Source organism: Pristis pectinata, chromosome 10 (genome assembly GCF_009764475.1).
Source record: "Pristis pectinata isolate sPriPec2 chromosome 10, sPriPec2.1.pri, whole genome shotgun sequence".
NCBI classification, from domain to species: domain Eukaryota; kingdom Metazoa; phylum Chordata; class Chondrichthyes; order Rhinopristiformes; family Pristidae; genus Pristis; species Pristis pectinata.
In genome coordinates, this window is record NC_067414.1 from 42,261,327 (window position 1) to 42,274,270 (window position 12,944).

The window sequence follows — 12,944 nt, forward strand, 5'->3', positions numbered from 1 at the left end:
AATGCTTCAGGTTGAAGACCCTGCTTACTTTTGCCTGCTGTAGCTTAAATATGAATTGTTTTAAGCAATTGGTTTATATAAATCATTGATAGTTTTATTTACCAAACTGATTCCTGGCTTTTGCCCTCTTCCTTGCCAGTCCTGATGAAGGGTCTCGGCCGGAAACGTTGACTGTTTATTTCCGTCCATGGATGTTGCCTGACCTGCTGAGTTCCTCCAGCACTTTTTGGTATTGCTCCAGATTTCCAGCGTCTGCAGAGTTTCTTCTGTCTCTGATTCCTGGAATGGCAGGTTGCTGTATGAGGAGAGACTGACTAGACTGGGACTGAGTTTAGAAAGATGAATTTACAGACACCTGCAAACAAAAATTTTTAAGGACTGTCCAGGCTCTATCCCGGGAGGATATTTCCCCTGGCTAAGGAATCAAGGACCAGGGGACACAGTTTGAGATTAACTGTAGGCACTTTGGCCCGAGATGAGTAGAAGTTTCTTCACTTAGAGGGTGGGGGGCCTATATAATTCTGTAGCTTGGAGTGCTGTGGAAGCTCAGTCCTCGTGTTCATTGAAAACAGAGCTCAATAGATTTCTGGACATTAGGAGAATCAAGTGATATGGGGATAATGCTGGAAAATGGCACTGAAGTGGAAGCTTAGCCATGATTTTTATGAATGCTGGAGCAGGCCTGAATGGCCAGATGTCCCACTCTTGTGCCTAATTCTTCTGTCTTATCATCACAAATGGCAAATATACTCCGTATAATGCCACTATACATCTTAGTACAGAACATTTCTATGAATGTTGTCTGTGTCTCTGAAAATGTTTGCATTTATTTTGGCCAGTGAAGAGTGATGCAACCTGTGACATTTGTTTTAGTTCTTACCAAACAATGTAATTATAATGTTAAACTTTAATTTGTTTAGAACATAGAACATAGAACAGTACAGCACAGGAACAGGCCTTTCAGCCCACAATGTTGTGCCAAACCAATTACATTAATAATAAAAGGCCCAACTAAACTAATCACTTCTGCCTACACAATGTCCATATCCTACCATTTCCCCCACATTCATGTGCCTATCTAAGAGCTCTTGAATGTGTCTAACGTATTTGTCTCCACCACCACCCCAGGCAGTGCATTCCATGCACCCACCACTCTGTGTGTGTAAAAAAAAAGCATCTCCTTTGAACTTACCTCCTATCACCTTAAATGCATGACCTCTGGTATTAAACATTTCAATGCTGGGGACAAGATACTGGGTCTTTACTCCATCTTTGCTATCAAATCTCCCCTCAGCCCCCGCTGCTTCAGAGAGAACAACCCAAGTTTGTCCAACCTCTCCTCATAGCACATGCCCTCTAATCCAGGCAACATGTTGGTAAACCTCTTCTGCAATTTCTCCAAACCCTTGACATCCTTCCTATAATAGGGCGACCAGACTGAATGCAATACTCTAGATGCAACCTAACTAAAGTTTTATAAAGCTGCAGCATAAATTTATCCTGGTTAAGTGTCCATAAATTTCTTTTTTAGCATACATAGCCATAACTCTTGGACCTGGTTTTGGCTATAATTTTTCTCTCTTCATGCCCTCTGTACCCTTAAGTTTTTGTTTCTCTGTTGTATGTATGTCACTTATGGGTATTTTCTGAAGATACCTTCATGTAGCTATAGCAGATTTCCAGATCACAACTTTAATTGGAAGAACTGTCAAGTAGAATGAAAAATTATTTAAATCAGTTTGCAGAATTTAGATCTTAACATTAATTCATCTGAAGGGTGTGGCATGTACCTTGTAGAAAACATAAATCATATTTATGCCTTCCTGTTTTTCCTACCAGTAAAAGGGTTAAATTGAAGGCTGATTCTTCAAACAGTTATCTACCAGGTTGGTTGAAAGTTAAACTCAACTGTGAGACTTGTTACGAGCCAGGTTGCTACTTGGTGCGTGTCCCTTTAAGGCACCTGGACAGTAGTGTAGTAGTGTGTGTGTGGCTTTATCTGGAAAAAAAAGTGGAAAAAAAAGTGGGAAAAAAAAGACTATAACTGGAGCGTACTGGCAGTTGCACAGAGAGAGGAAGGGAGAGAGAGAGAGTTGGTGGCACTGTGCCAGTCTCTGTATCTATGGATGAAGAACAATAGTTGTGACTGTCACTATACAATCCATGTATGGATTTTTGGAGCAATCTGTGGAGTCCACTTTGTTGTTAACCTGTACTGGAAAGCAGGTATATTTGTGGGCGGCCACATATCGAGTGCCCTCAGTGTGGCAGATACTTCGGAACAAAGCAACAGAGTTCTTTGGTGATTGAGGTGTTGTATGGGTTCCATCGTGCAACTTGTGGAGTTTGTAAACTGGTCTCTATATTCTCTCTACATTCTACTGTGGTTTTCAGAAGCCTTTGCTCATTGTATTGCTTCATGACTTGCTGAACTGAACTTTGAGAACTGTTCCTAGACTTGAGGATTTGGGAACTTGCCACACACACACACTTCGAGTTTATTTTGGGGTCAGTGTTTAATATCTAATGTTTTTATTTCTCTTATTATTACAAGTAGTTATTAATAAATAGATTCTAACATTTAAACATGGCTCATTGTGTTTCTGTTGTTGCTGGTACGTAGCAGACTTCTGTCCTGAACCAGGCCACCAGTATTCCAGTTCATGAGCTAGGTCTTTAGATGGGTGGAAGAAATATCAACTTAATGGTCATGGTGTAGTTTTGCAAATATGATATTAAGTGAAATTATCAGCTTACCATTGTGTGATTTTTAGAAAACCTACTTATTTATTTGTTCTCAGAATGTGAATCAACTGGCTTACCAACCCATTTCATTTTGGCAGTTATGTGTTAACATATTATTATTGGCTTGGGGTCATGTATGGGTCAGATCAGGTAAAGGTGACAAACACAAATCAGCCAGATAGATCTTTACAATCTATTTGTTTCATAGACACAATTTCCAGTGCTAGCTTTTTAATTATAGATTTATGTAATTACTTGAATTTAAATTCCATAGCAATCATGGTGAAATTCAAACTCTGGTCTTCAAATCAGTAGTCCAGGGCTCTGGAGACGAGTTCAATGACTAAACCACTGGGTGGTGCAGCCTAGAATAGTCCAAACAGAGAGACAGATATCTGGGTTTGAATGACGAGTAGCTGTGAGCAATGCCCTCCAGTTCTTCCTACCAGTAAAAGAGCAAAACTGAGGCCTGGTTCTTCATCCAAATATGTATTAATATCTTTTTTTCTGAGATATTGATGCACCTATTATATATTTAAATAATTTTTTTCCTTTTAGTTATTTCAAATTTGCAGGACATCCAGTTTTAAATAAGATTTTCTTCCTCCGACAGGTATTGAGACTGCTGATGTTTCATGTGCAGGAAGGCCATAACATGGGGGCTGTTGAATTTTGCCTCTAGAGTGTGCCCCGGACAGCATGACATGCCTGTTTATTTGCATTTTTAGATGACTTCCTGCCCTGTAGTATTTTACTGTATTAAATAATCATTATTCATGTAGATCAAGATTTTAAAACCAGGAAATAATTTGCAAATAAATGATAGTAAGTGTTTAATCAATGATGTATTGTTGTGGCATGGAATCTGCTAACATTCCTCTGCAAATTCTGATCACTTCCTAGTCTAAACTGTCAACAGGAATTTAAAATGATTCAGGTTGTAACATAATATGGTGAGGAATTTTACATATATTCAGTTACCCATGTCAGGTTCATAAAACATTTGCCAACATTTACTTGCATGCTCATTTAATCTCATCACAAAATAAACAGCAGCTCAATGGTAAACACAGCAGCTTGTGTTAGACTGAGATGTACGCCCAGGAAGCTTCTGAGCTTGATTTTCATAGTCTGCTAATTTAACTAATGTTCGTCAGGGCAGTGATAAGAATGTTCAAATTAGCTAACAGCGTCCTCTTGTAAGGTGCTCTTGGCATTGCTGTATGTGGTGCAGGTGTGGCCATTATCCTACACCTATGCTTCAGCAGTCACCTGACTAGTGTTCCATTTCTTCTGGAGATTGAAAATAGATTGTATTTGCAAAGAGGTGATTTGCAAATCTCTAAAGAAATGGGGAAAAACATACCCAATTTGCCTCTCATCCTCTCTGCATGGCTGGATCAAGCTGCACATAGACCCTTGGTGCTCATAGTCACCATGTGGTGAGGTTCTATATGACTCTAATATTGTAAGAGATTGGTCTAACCAAGTTGCCATGAAACGTTCCATTCAGTTGGGCCATGCTGTAGCACTGAGTCCCTCACAGAAAAGTTTGCACGAAAAAACACTTTTGATCACAGGTTAGTCAGGCAGTGGTCTGGATGGAACATCCTTGAGGCCCTGCTGGAAAAAAAGCAATGATTGATCAAGCTGGATGGTTCTCTGTAGAGATCACGAGGTCATAGGGCAGAATGACCCATCACAAGACTTTACTTGACTGGTGATGAGAAGATCCCTCCACATCAGATCCTTTATGCACAGCTGGAGTCCCAGCACCACTGCCCAGTGTCCTTGAGGTGTTGGGGGTGAGACTGTTATCCATCTCCTCCTAGAATATGCATTTGCAAAAAGGTTTGGAAAGGGATATAGTGGCTATTGTCAAAATTCCTGCCGATTAGCTACATGATACTGGACTTTGTGCTCTTTCCAGGGAAACTCACTGAGACAAACATCAATTGCTGTTACAAGATCATCAACCTAGTGAAAGGTAGACTTTGGTCTGTGCCAAACTTGCTGATATTTCAGTGCAAAGAATGGTCTTTACTAAATCTTGCAGATGAGTACATTCTAAGCTGCAGCACCATGTGCTGAGAAACATAATGAAGCCTGGTGCAGCCAGTTCAAAAGCTCTTTGGGGAAAGCCATAGTTTGGTGCCTTCCCACAACTGGACACTGAGGGGTTCAGCCCTGTGTAACAACCTCTCAAACTTACCACTGATTTGATTGATATTTTTAGATACTTAAGTAGAAGAAGAACCAAAATGTAGCCTTTAATTTCATTTCAGTAAACCCTGCATTGCAAATATTGTAAAATAGAGCCTTCTTATTGAATTTAGGCAGGCCATTCTCAGATTGGAGATCAAGCTGTCTGAAAACACATGCTTTTTCATCCCCGACGATTGATTCCAAGATTGGATTAAATCTCGTCCCCTCATTGTCTTGTTTAGTTTACATGTGTGCCTTACTTGATTCTTGATCTTGGGGATTATTATTAGAGTTTAGTCCTGCTGTGTAGGGCTAACCAGATCTTCCATTATATCACTATCCCCCAAGTTTTAAAACTTCAATATCACTTGGTTTTTTGAATAGCAATGTGTGCTGAGGTAGAATGATGAGAATAATGGACTAGTCTGTGCAGTTTGAATTTACTGCTGCTATTTAATCCATCAGAGAATTCATCTGACAGCAGAACTTTCCTTTACTGCTGAAGAGAGACAAATGAGTTGTGGTTCAACTTTCATGTCAATTTGGCAGATGCCTAGATAAGCCTTTCACAACAAACACATCAGAGGAGACCATTTGCATGTTGGGTTCAGGACCAGTAAGGAAAATGACCAAACATTGGAAGAGATTTCTTTGTAATATTACATTTAGTTGAATATAGAAAAAAGATTTATCGTCATGATGGTAAGTGGGAGGTTATGAAACATGACAGAAGATTTTGCCGAAGGGATAGATTTTGAGGAGCATTTTAAGGATGTGGGAAAGTGTTTCCAATAGATTGGATTCAGTAACAATGCACATATCATATCTTTTGATTAACTGTATTTTTTGTTGACAAGTACCTGGGTATATTGGCTATAGGTTTGTGCTTGGATGGTTGACAGCAAGGAAGACATTAGAAAATAAGATTCCATCATAATATAAATCATATGATTGAGGTGACTAAATTTAATCCTTGGCAAGATGCTTTGGATTTGACATTTATCTGATTGACAGATTATTCTGGTTAGAATAAAAACAGAATAAATTCAACTAAATCAGGTAAAATTTAGTTCAGTCTAGCTATAAAATTTGAGATTTGAGATCTAAGATTTGGTATACTAGTGTCGGCAAGGCAAAGTTTTCAATGAATGCCCTTCTGTAGTGTGTGTATTGATTACTAATCTCCATCAATCAGACACCATTTGCTATTCTTTACTGTTACTATGTGAAAATGATATTTAGTAATTACCTTGTGCAGTTTTGTGAATTGTGATCAGTTCACTTGTTATGCTTTGCTTGCAAGTGAATTGATCAGCTAGGCCTTTCTTGGTGTTATCACAGACTGTGCCATTTCTAGAAAAAGATGCTTTGTTGGATAAATCTTCTGTCATGAAAACAATATTGATTCTAGTGTACTGTTGAGTAAATGAAACCATTGTATAGCATATGAGCTGTTCTATCTTTTTTTGTCCATCTTGAAAAATTGCAGTATAACTGCTAAATGTTTGCTATCCAAGTAAGTTGCCAGCTTTTAGGCCTGTTGTTCATTCTACACCTAATTCTATCCCAATGATTGTAAATTTGGGTCATCACAATCACGTGAGATATTTTAGTTATACAATTTTATCTTGAGACATATATTTATCACCACCACAGTACAAAGGGATAATGCCATCATTGAGTAGGAGATGGAAGTACAGCTGCATTGACAGTGATACTAGGCATTCTTGTGCTTGTAAATATACCTTATGTTTATTATAGACTGGCTGAGCATCAGTTTTGTGTTTTGAAATGGATGGAGCCAATTCTATTGTTGGAAGCAACAGTGACAATTGATCATAAATTTAAGTGATTGGTGAAAGAACTAAATTGACACGAGGAGACAATATTACTCAATGATTTGTCATTATCTGGAGTGCACTTCCTGAAAATGTGGAAGGAGGCAGATTCACTCATACCTCTTAAAAAAGGAATTAGATAAATGATTGAAAAGCAAAAGAAATTACCAGGTTGTGAAGAAAGAAGATGGGAATGCAATTTAGTTGATAGCTCTGATCAAAGAGTTGGCACAGGCATGGTGAACACTTTGACTTCTTGTAAATTCTAACTTGTAACCCCTGCTGCCTGCTAGAAGGTTGTTTAGCCTGTTCTGCTATCAAGTCACAGTAATCTAAATGCTCGTTTACTTTTATTATTGTAAACCAACGAGACTGATTTGTTTTTCAATTGCAAAATTATGTTGCAGAGCATATATAGAGTTCTTAAAAATAGCTGGTGATATGTAATTATTTTTTTGTATGAGAATCAGTAATGCATCAAAACCAAGCAAACCATTTGTCCATCCATCTATCCTATACACACACATCTAAAAAACCATGGAATTATGGCACATAAGAAAGTCAGTAATTTCCTCAAGTGTGTGCCATATCCCAGGCAAACAATCTCAGCACTCCTCTTTTTTCCCCACAGCCCTGTAAATTGTGCTCTCTCAAATGCTTATCCAATTTCTATCTGAAGGTACTGATTTATTCTGTTTCGACCACCACTAGAGCCAATGAGTTTCAGATCGTAACTATTGTCTGCTTAAGAAGTTTTTTTCCCACAACCCCCTTTTATTTTTCACAATGCCTTGTCTATGCTATGCCATCTTTTGGAAGAGGATTTAAAAAAAATCACGAACCAATTAGGGAGAAACAAAATCTAGAGAATTTCACTCTGGCTACTTCAGGAATCAAAAGCTATTCCAAAAAATAAACCCCACTCTGGGCCTAGTTTAAATGTTGCTGGGTACCTATCACCTTTACAAGATGAGCTCCACTCATACCTGAAGGAAATCCAGCTCTTGTTTAAAGCAATTTAGCAAATGATTGTTAATTTCACCTGATTATTGTCACATGAGTTTCTGAGAGCTGTGTATTTGTTGTCCTTGAGCTCATCTCTTCCAATGTGAGAAATAAACTGCACTCTAGGGATATGTGAATGTAGGAAACAAATTTCACTGATGCTCTGTAGTGTTGCTGATCTTTTTCTCTTTCTACTTCTCCACAGTGAATCTTAGCTTCTCCTGATCCCTTAATACTAAATCAGAGCAGATTTTTAAGTATTGGAAATTGCATCATCCAACTAGCCAAAGGCAAGGTCTCCAAAAATAAATTTACATCATCAGAGCTAATCCCACCACAGTAAATCTGCACAATTCAGTGCATCTGGAGTTTCAACTCGCTTTGCAACTGATGGAATTTGATACTACAGTGACTTGCATTTTGGCAATGATGCATTCTATTGCTCTTCCACTATAGCTGATTTCTACACGGAATGTAAGCAACAATTGTCACAGCAAAATGGACTTAATTGTGAATGTGAAGCCAAAACAAAGTCCTTGAAGTACAACTATATGCAACCAGACTTAAATCATCATTCAGTATGAACCAGTGGCTTCAGCAGTTTGTTTTAAATTTGTTTTTTTTTGTTAAGTACAGGTCAGAGGTGGGGAGAGCAGAGTCAATCTGTCTGATATTTTTCATAGATTAGTTTGAGTTTTTTTTTGCCAAATGGGAATTTTTGAGGCTATTTGGTTTTACTGGTCAAATGAATTTTCATGTAGTCTCCCCAGGTAATGAACAGGGAATTTACTGGATTTCCTTATTCTTTGCCCCTTTTTTAATCTAGGTCGATGGTAATTAACCAAAATCTGCACTGCCTGTATTAATTATTTAATTATTCAGTATCCTTCTGAATTTATCCAAGTTTTCACAAGATTATCAACAAATTATTAATTTGTGTTAGGAAACTATCTTTCGTGTCAATGAGAATGTCATTTGTCTTTGCAAATACATTTTCATGTGTTGGACACTTCTCTTTCTTAGGGGTAAAGTGATTAAAGAATATGAGGAGAGAGCCTGGAACAGCCTCCTGAATTTGGATAATTAGCCAGGATAATACTGAATGGCAGAGCAGGCTCAAAGAGTCAAATGACCTGCTCCTGCATTACTCACTTCTCCACATCGTAAAAGTTTACTTTGAATTTGCTGTATATGCTGGAAATCCACAATCTGAAAATGTTGGAAACCACCAGCAGATCAAGTAGCATCTACAGAGAAGAATCATTAGCCTGAAATGTTAACTGAATTTTGCCACAGGTGTTACCTGATGTCTGGGGTATTTCCAGTATTTTCTGTTTTTATCTCAGACGTGCAGTAGGTACCTTGCTTCCTTCTGATAATATCTTCAAATGCTTCAATGCCCTCGTCACCCTGTTGTAAAGTTTTTGTGCCTGTTCTGAGCTTTACTGGCAATCAACAAGCAGCACCTAGACCTGTGTGTTAATCTGTCCTTGAGAAATAAAAATGGAAAGTCCATTCTATTGTATGGTATAATTAGGTTGCACAAATCAATTTGGAAAGTTCTCCATTGATCATCTATAACTAAAATGATATTTCAAAAGTGGCAGAAAGCAATGCTGTAAGCAGCTATCTCATTAAGTTGGAGCATATCTTTGCAGTAATCTTTTAATGTTGGAATTGGCTTAATGGTCTTTTATAAATACGTTAGCTGTTAGCCATTGGACAGTATCCTGTTTATGTACGAGCATCTTCAGCACTGCTGCAGCTGTTTAAATGCTCAATGTGCTGCAAAGGCTTTCAATACTGTAATAGAGAAACTGAAGGAAGAATGAGCAACAGGTCACCATTTTCTTTCTGGCAAAGCTAGATAGTGTGCTAATATAAAAACAGACAAATACTCAGCAGGTCAGGCAGCATCTATGGAGTGAGGAAAAATAAGTCATATGTTTCATGTTGATATCTTTCAGCAGAACTTCAGCATCCATTTTCTGTTTTTATTTCAGACTTGGAGCATCTGGAGTTTTTTTTCCCAAATAGTGGACTGATCAGTGTGGAAGCACAGTGCAATTGGGTTTTGGCAAATATGAAGCTACCTTGTTATGCCCAGAAGATTGCTTTGAGCAGACATCATTACAAGATGGCAAAAATACTGTCAAGTTCTGAAAGAGACCAGTATAATGTATGAATGCCAATGTCACTGATGAATAATGAACCATAGAACAATACAGCACAATACAGGCCATTCGGCCCACCATGTTGTGCCAACCTTTAAACCACTCCTAAGACTATCTAACCCCTTCCTCCCACATATCCCTCCATCTTAAATTCCTCCATATGCTTATCTAACAATCACTTGAACTTGACCAACGTATCAACCTCCACCACCACCCCAGGCAGCGCATTCCATGCACCAACCACTCTCTGGGTGAAAAACCTCCCTCTGACGTCTCCCTTGAACTTCCCACCCATTACCTTAAAGCCATGCCCTCTTGTATTGAGCATTGGTGCCCTGGGAAAGAGGCGCTGGCTGTCCACTCTATCTATTCCTCTTAATATTTTGTATACCTCTATCATGTCTTCCCTCATCCTCCTCCTCTCCAATGAGTAAAGCCCTAGCTCCTTTAGTCTCTCCTCATAATGCATACTCTCTAATCCAGGCAGCATCCTGGTAAATCTCCTCTGCACCCTTTCCAACGCCTCCACATCTTTCCTATAATGAGGCGACCAGAACTGAACACAGTACTCCAAGTGTGGTCTAACCAGAGTTTTGTAAAGCTGCATCATTACTTCACAGCTCTTAAACTCGATCCCACGACTTATGAAAGCTAACATCCCATAAGCTTTCTTAACTACCCTATCCACCTGTGTGGCAACTTGCAGTGATCTGTGGATATGAACCCCCAGATCCCTCTGCTCCTCTACACTGCCCAGAATCCTGCCATTTACCTTGTATTCTGCCTTGGAGTTTGTCTTTCCAAAGTGTACCATCTCACACTTCTCCAGATTGAACTCCATCTGCCACTTGTCAGCCCAGCTCTGCATCCTATCAATATCCCTCTGTAAGCTTCGACAGCCCTCCACACTATCCACAACACCACCGATCTTTGTGTCATCTGAAAACTTGCTAACCCAGCCTTCCACCCCCTCATCTAAGTCATTAATAAATATCACAAAAAGTAGAGGTCCCAGAACTGATCCCTGAGGAACACCACTAGTCACAGCCCTCCAATCCAAATGCACTCCCTCCACCACAACCCTCTGCTTTCTACAGGCAAGCCAATTCTGAATCCACATGGCCAAGCCTCTCTGGATCCCTTGGCCTCTGACCTTCTGAAGAAGGCTGCCATGCTGAACCTTGTCAAACGCCTTACTAAAATCCATGTAGGCCACATCCACTGCACTACCCTCTTCAATCTTCCTGGTCACCTCCTCAAAGAACCCTATCAGGCTTGTGAGGCAAGATCTTCCCTTCACAAATCCATGCTGGCTGTCCCTAAAAGTTTTCTCATAATGAGGGAAAAGGCAACAGCAACCAGTGAAGTTCTGTAATTACAGTCATTTCAGCTCTGCTGGGATTTTAGAACATAGAACAGTACAGCACAGGAAAAGGCCCTTCATTAGTTGTACCAAACTAATGACGCCTAATTAAACTAATCCCTTCTACCTGCACATGGTCCATATCCCTCCATTTTGCTCAGTATATACATTGGATTTTCCCATATTGACTGTAGTAACAATGATCTACTTTGCTCCTTTTTCACAGATAAGTTGCACAGGTTGCCTATTCACAAGTTGTTTCTTTCTCCACTGGCCCTCTTTTTGACCCTGAATCAGCTTTTGCTGTGGTCTTGAATGATTCATACTACAGCAGAATCATGAGAGTGAAAATATTTTCTGTGTCCTTCCTACTTGTAACGATTTAAATCTCTCCATTATTTCCAAGGACGGTTGGACTTCCTTAATCTTTTTCCTTAATGAAAACTTCTAATATCTGAAATTAGTTTTATTGCTTGCCTTGGTACCTTTACAATGGCAACAACATGGTTTCTATGATTAGCCAGACAGAACCACACACAAAAAGAGTCTGGTCAGAACTTCTTACTGCAACAATCCTATTCATTTTTGGATTGTACTTTACTAATACAGATCTTTTATTTGCATTGCCGTGATGGAGTTATCACCTCCTGGATCTTTTTTTTAATCTCATTGACATATTTTGCCATTTTCCTTTTAACGCACATCTACCAGTTGTGGTCTTGTGCTAAAATTCTAATTATCTGTGACATAATTCCTCTGCTGCATATTTGATGCTGTTTTTATAAATAGATTGCATTGTTCTTCATTATTTGTTCTCCTTCACTCTTTTTATTGAAAAGCAGGTGATTGCACAATAGTACGGTGATTCATAGTTAAGCAACGTGCTGCATTTAAGTCGTCTTTGACTCTTGGAGGAATCCATAGCGTGCAGTGTTATCAAGTGCAAATTTTGCCCATGGGGTTGGTATGGTGGCAAAGTAATTAGGGCTGTTGACTCATAACCCCAGGGATTCTGGTTCAATCTTGACCTTGGGTGCTATCTTTGTGGAATTTTCATGTTCTGGGTGCTCTGTTTTCTTCCCACATTGCAAATACATGCTGGGAAATTAATTGGTGATGGACAATTACCCATTAGTGTAAGTGAGTGCAAAAGAACCTAAGGGGAATTGATGGGCATGTGAAAGATTATAAATTGTAGTGGAAGGGGAATAGGGCTTTACTGGGAGGCAGAATTATCCTAAAGGGCTGAATGGCCTCCTCTGTGCTTTGCAAGCAATAATAATGTAGGATGAATTTGGTATAGCAATGTTAAATTGAAAGAAGACCTTGCTTAGACAGAAGAATATCAGCTAAGTAGGGAATGGTCACAGAGCAGAGATGGTATTGTACAAAATGCATGTGAAAGTTGACTTTATGCCAATGAATGTTGTTGCAAGAAACATAATGTAGGTGAGGAGGTAAAAAGAGCACAAGGATAGAACTCTGACAGTACAATGGGCACTGATTCTGGGCCGTGCCTCATGGCCGTTGCCTTAACTAAGCTATCGCTTGCACTAAATCTTTGTCTCCTAGTGGCTCCCACTGCACTGCTGGTGTTGACGCTGTGGCTCTTGT

At 39.2% G+C, this 12,944-nt stretch overlaps 1 protein-coding gene across 1 annotated transcript in view; it reads left to right on the forward strand.

Moving 5' to 3' along the window:
* The window catches only part of frk (fyn-related Src family tyrosine kinase), an 81,416-nt gene that overhangs the window by 43,800 nt on the left and 24,672 nt on the right, over positions 1-12,944 (forward strand). The gene's annotated exons all lie outside the window — the stretch shown is intronic.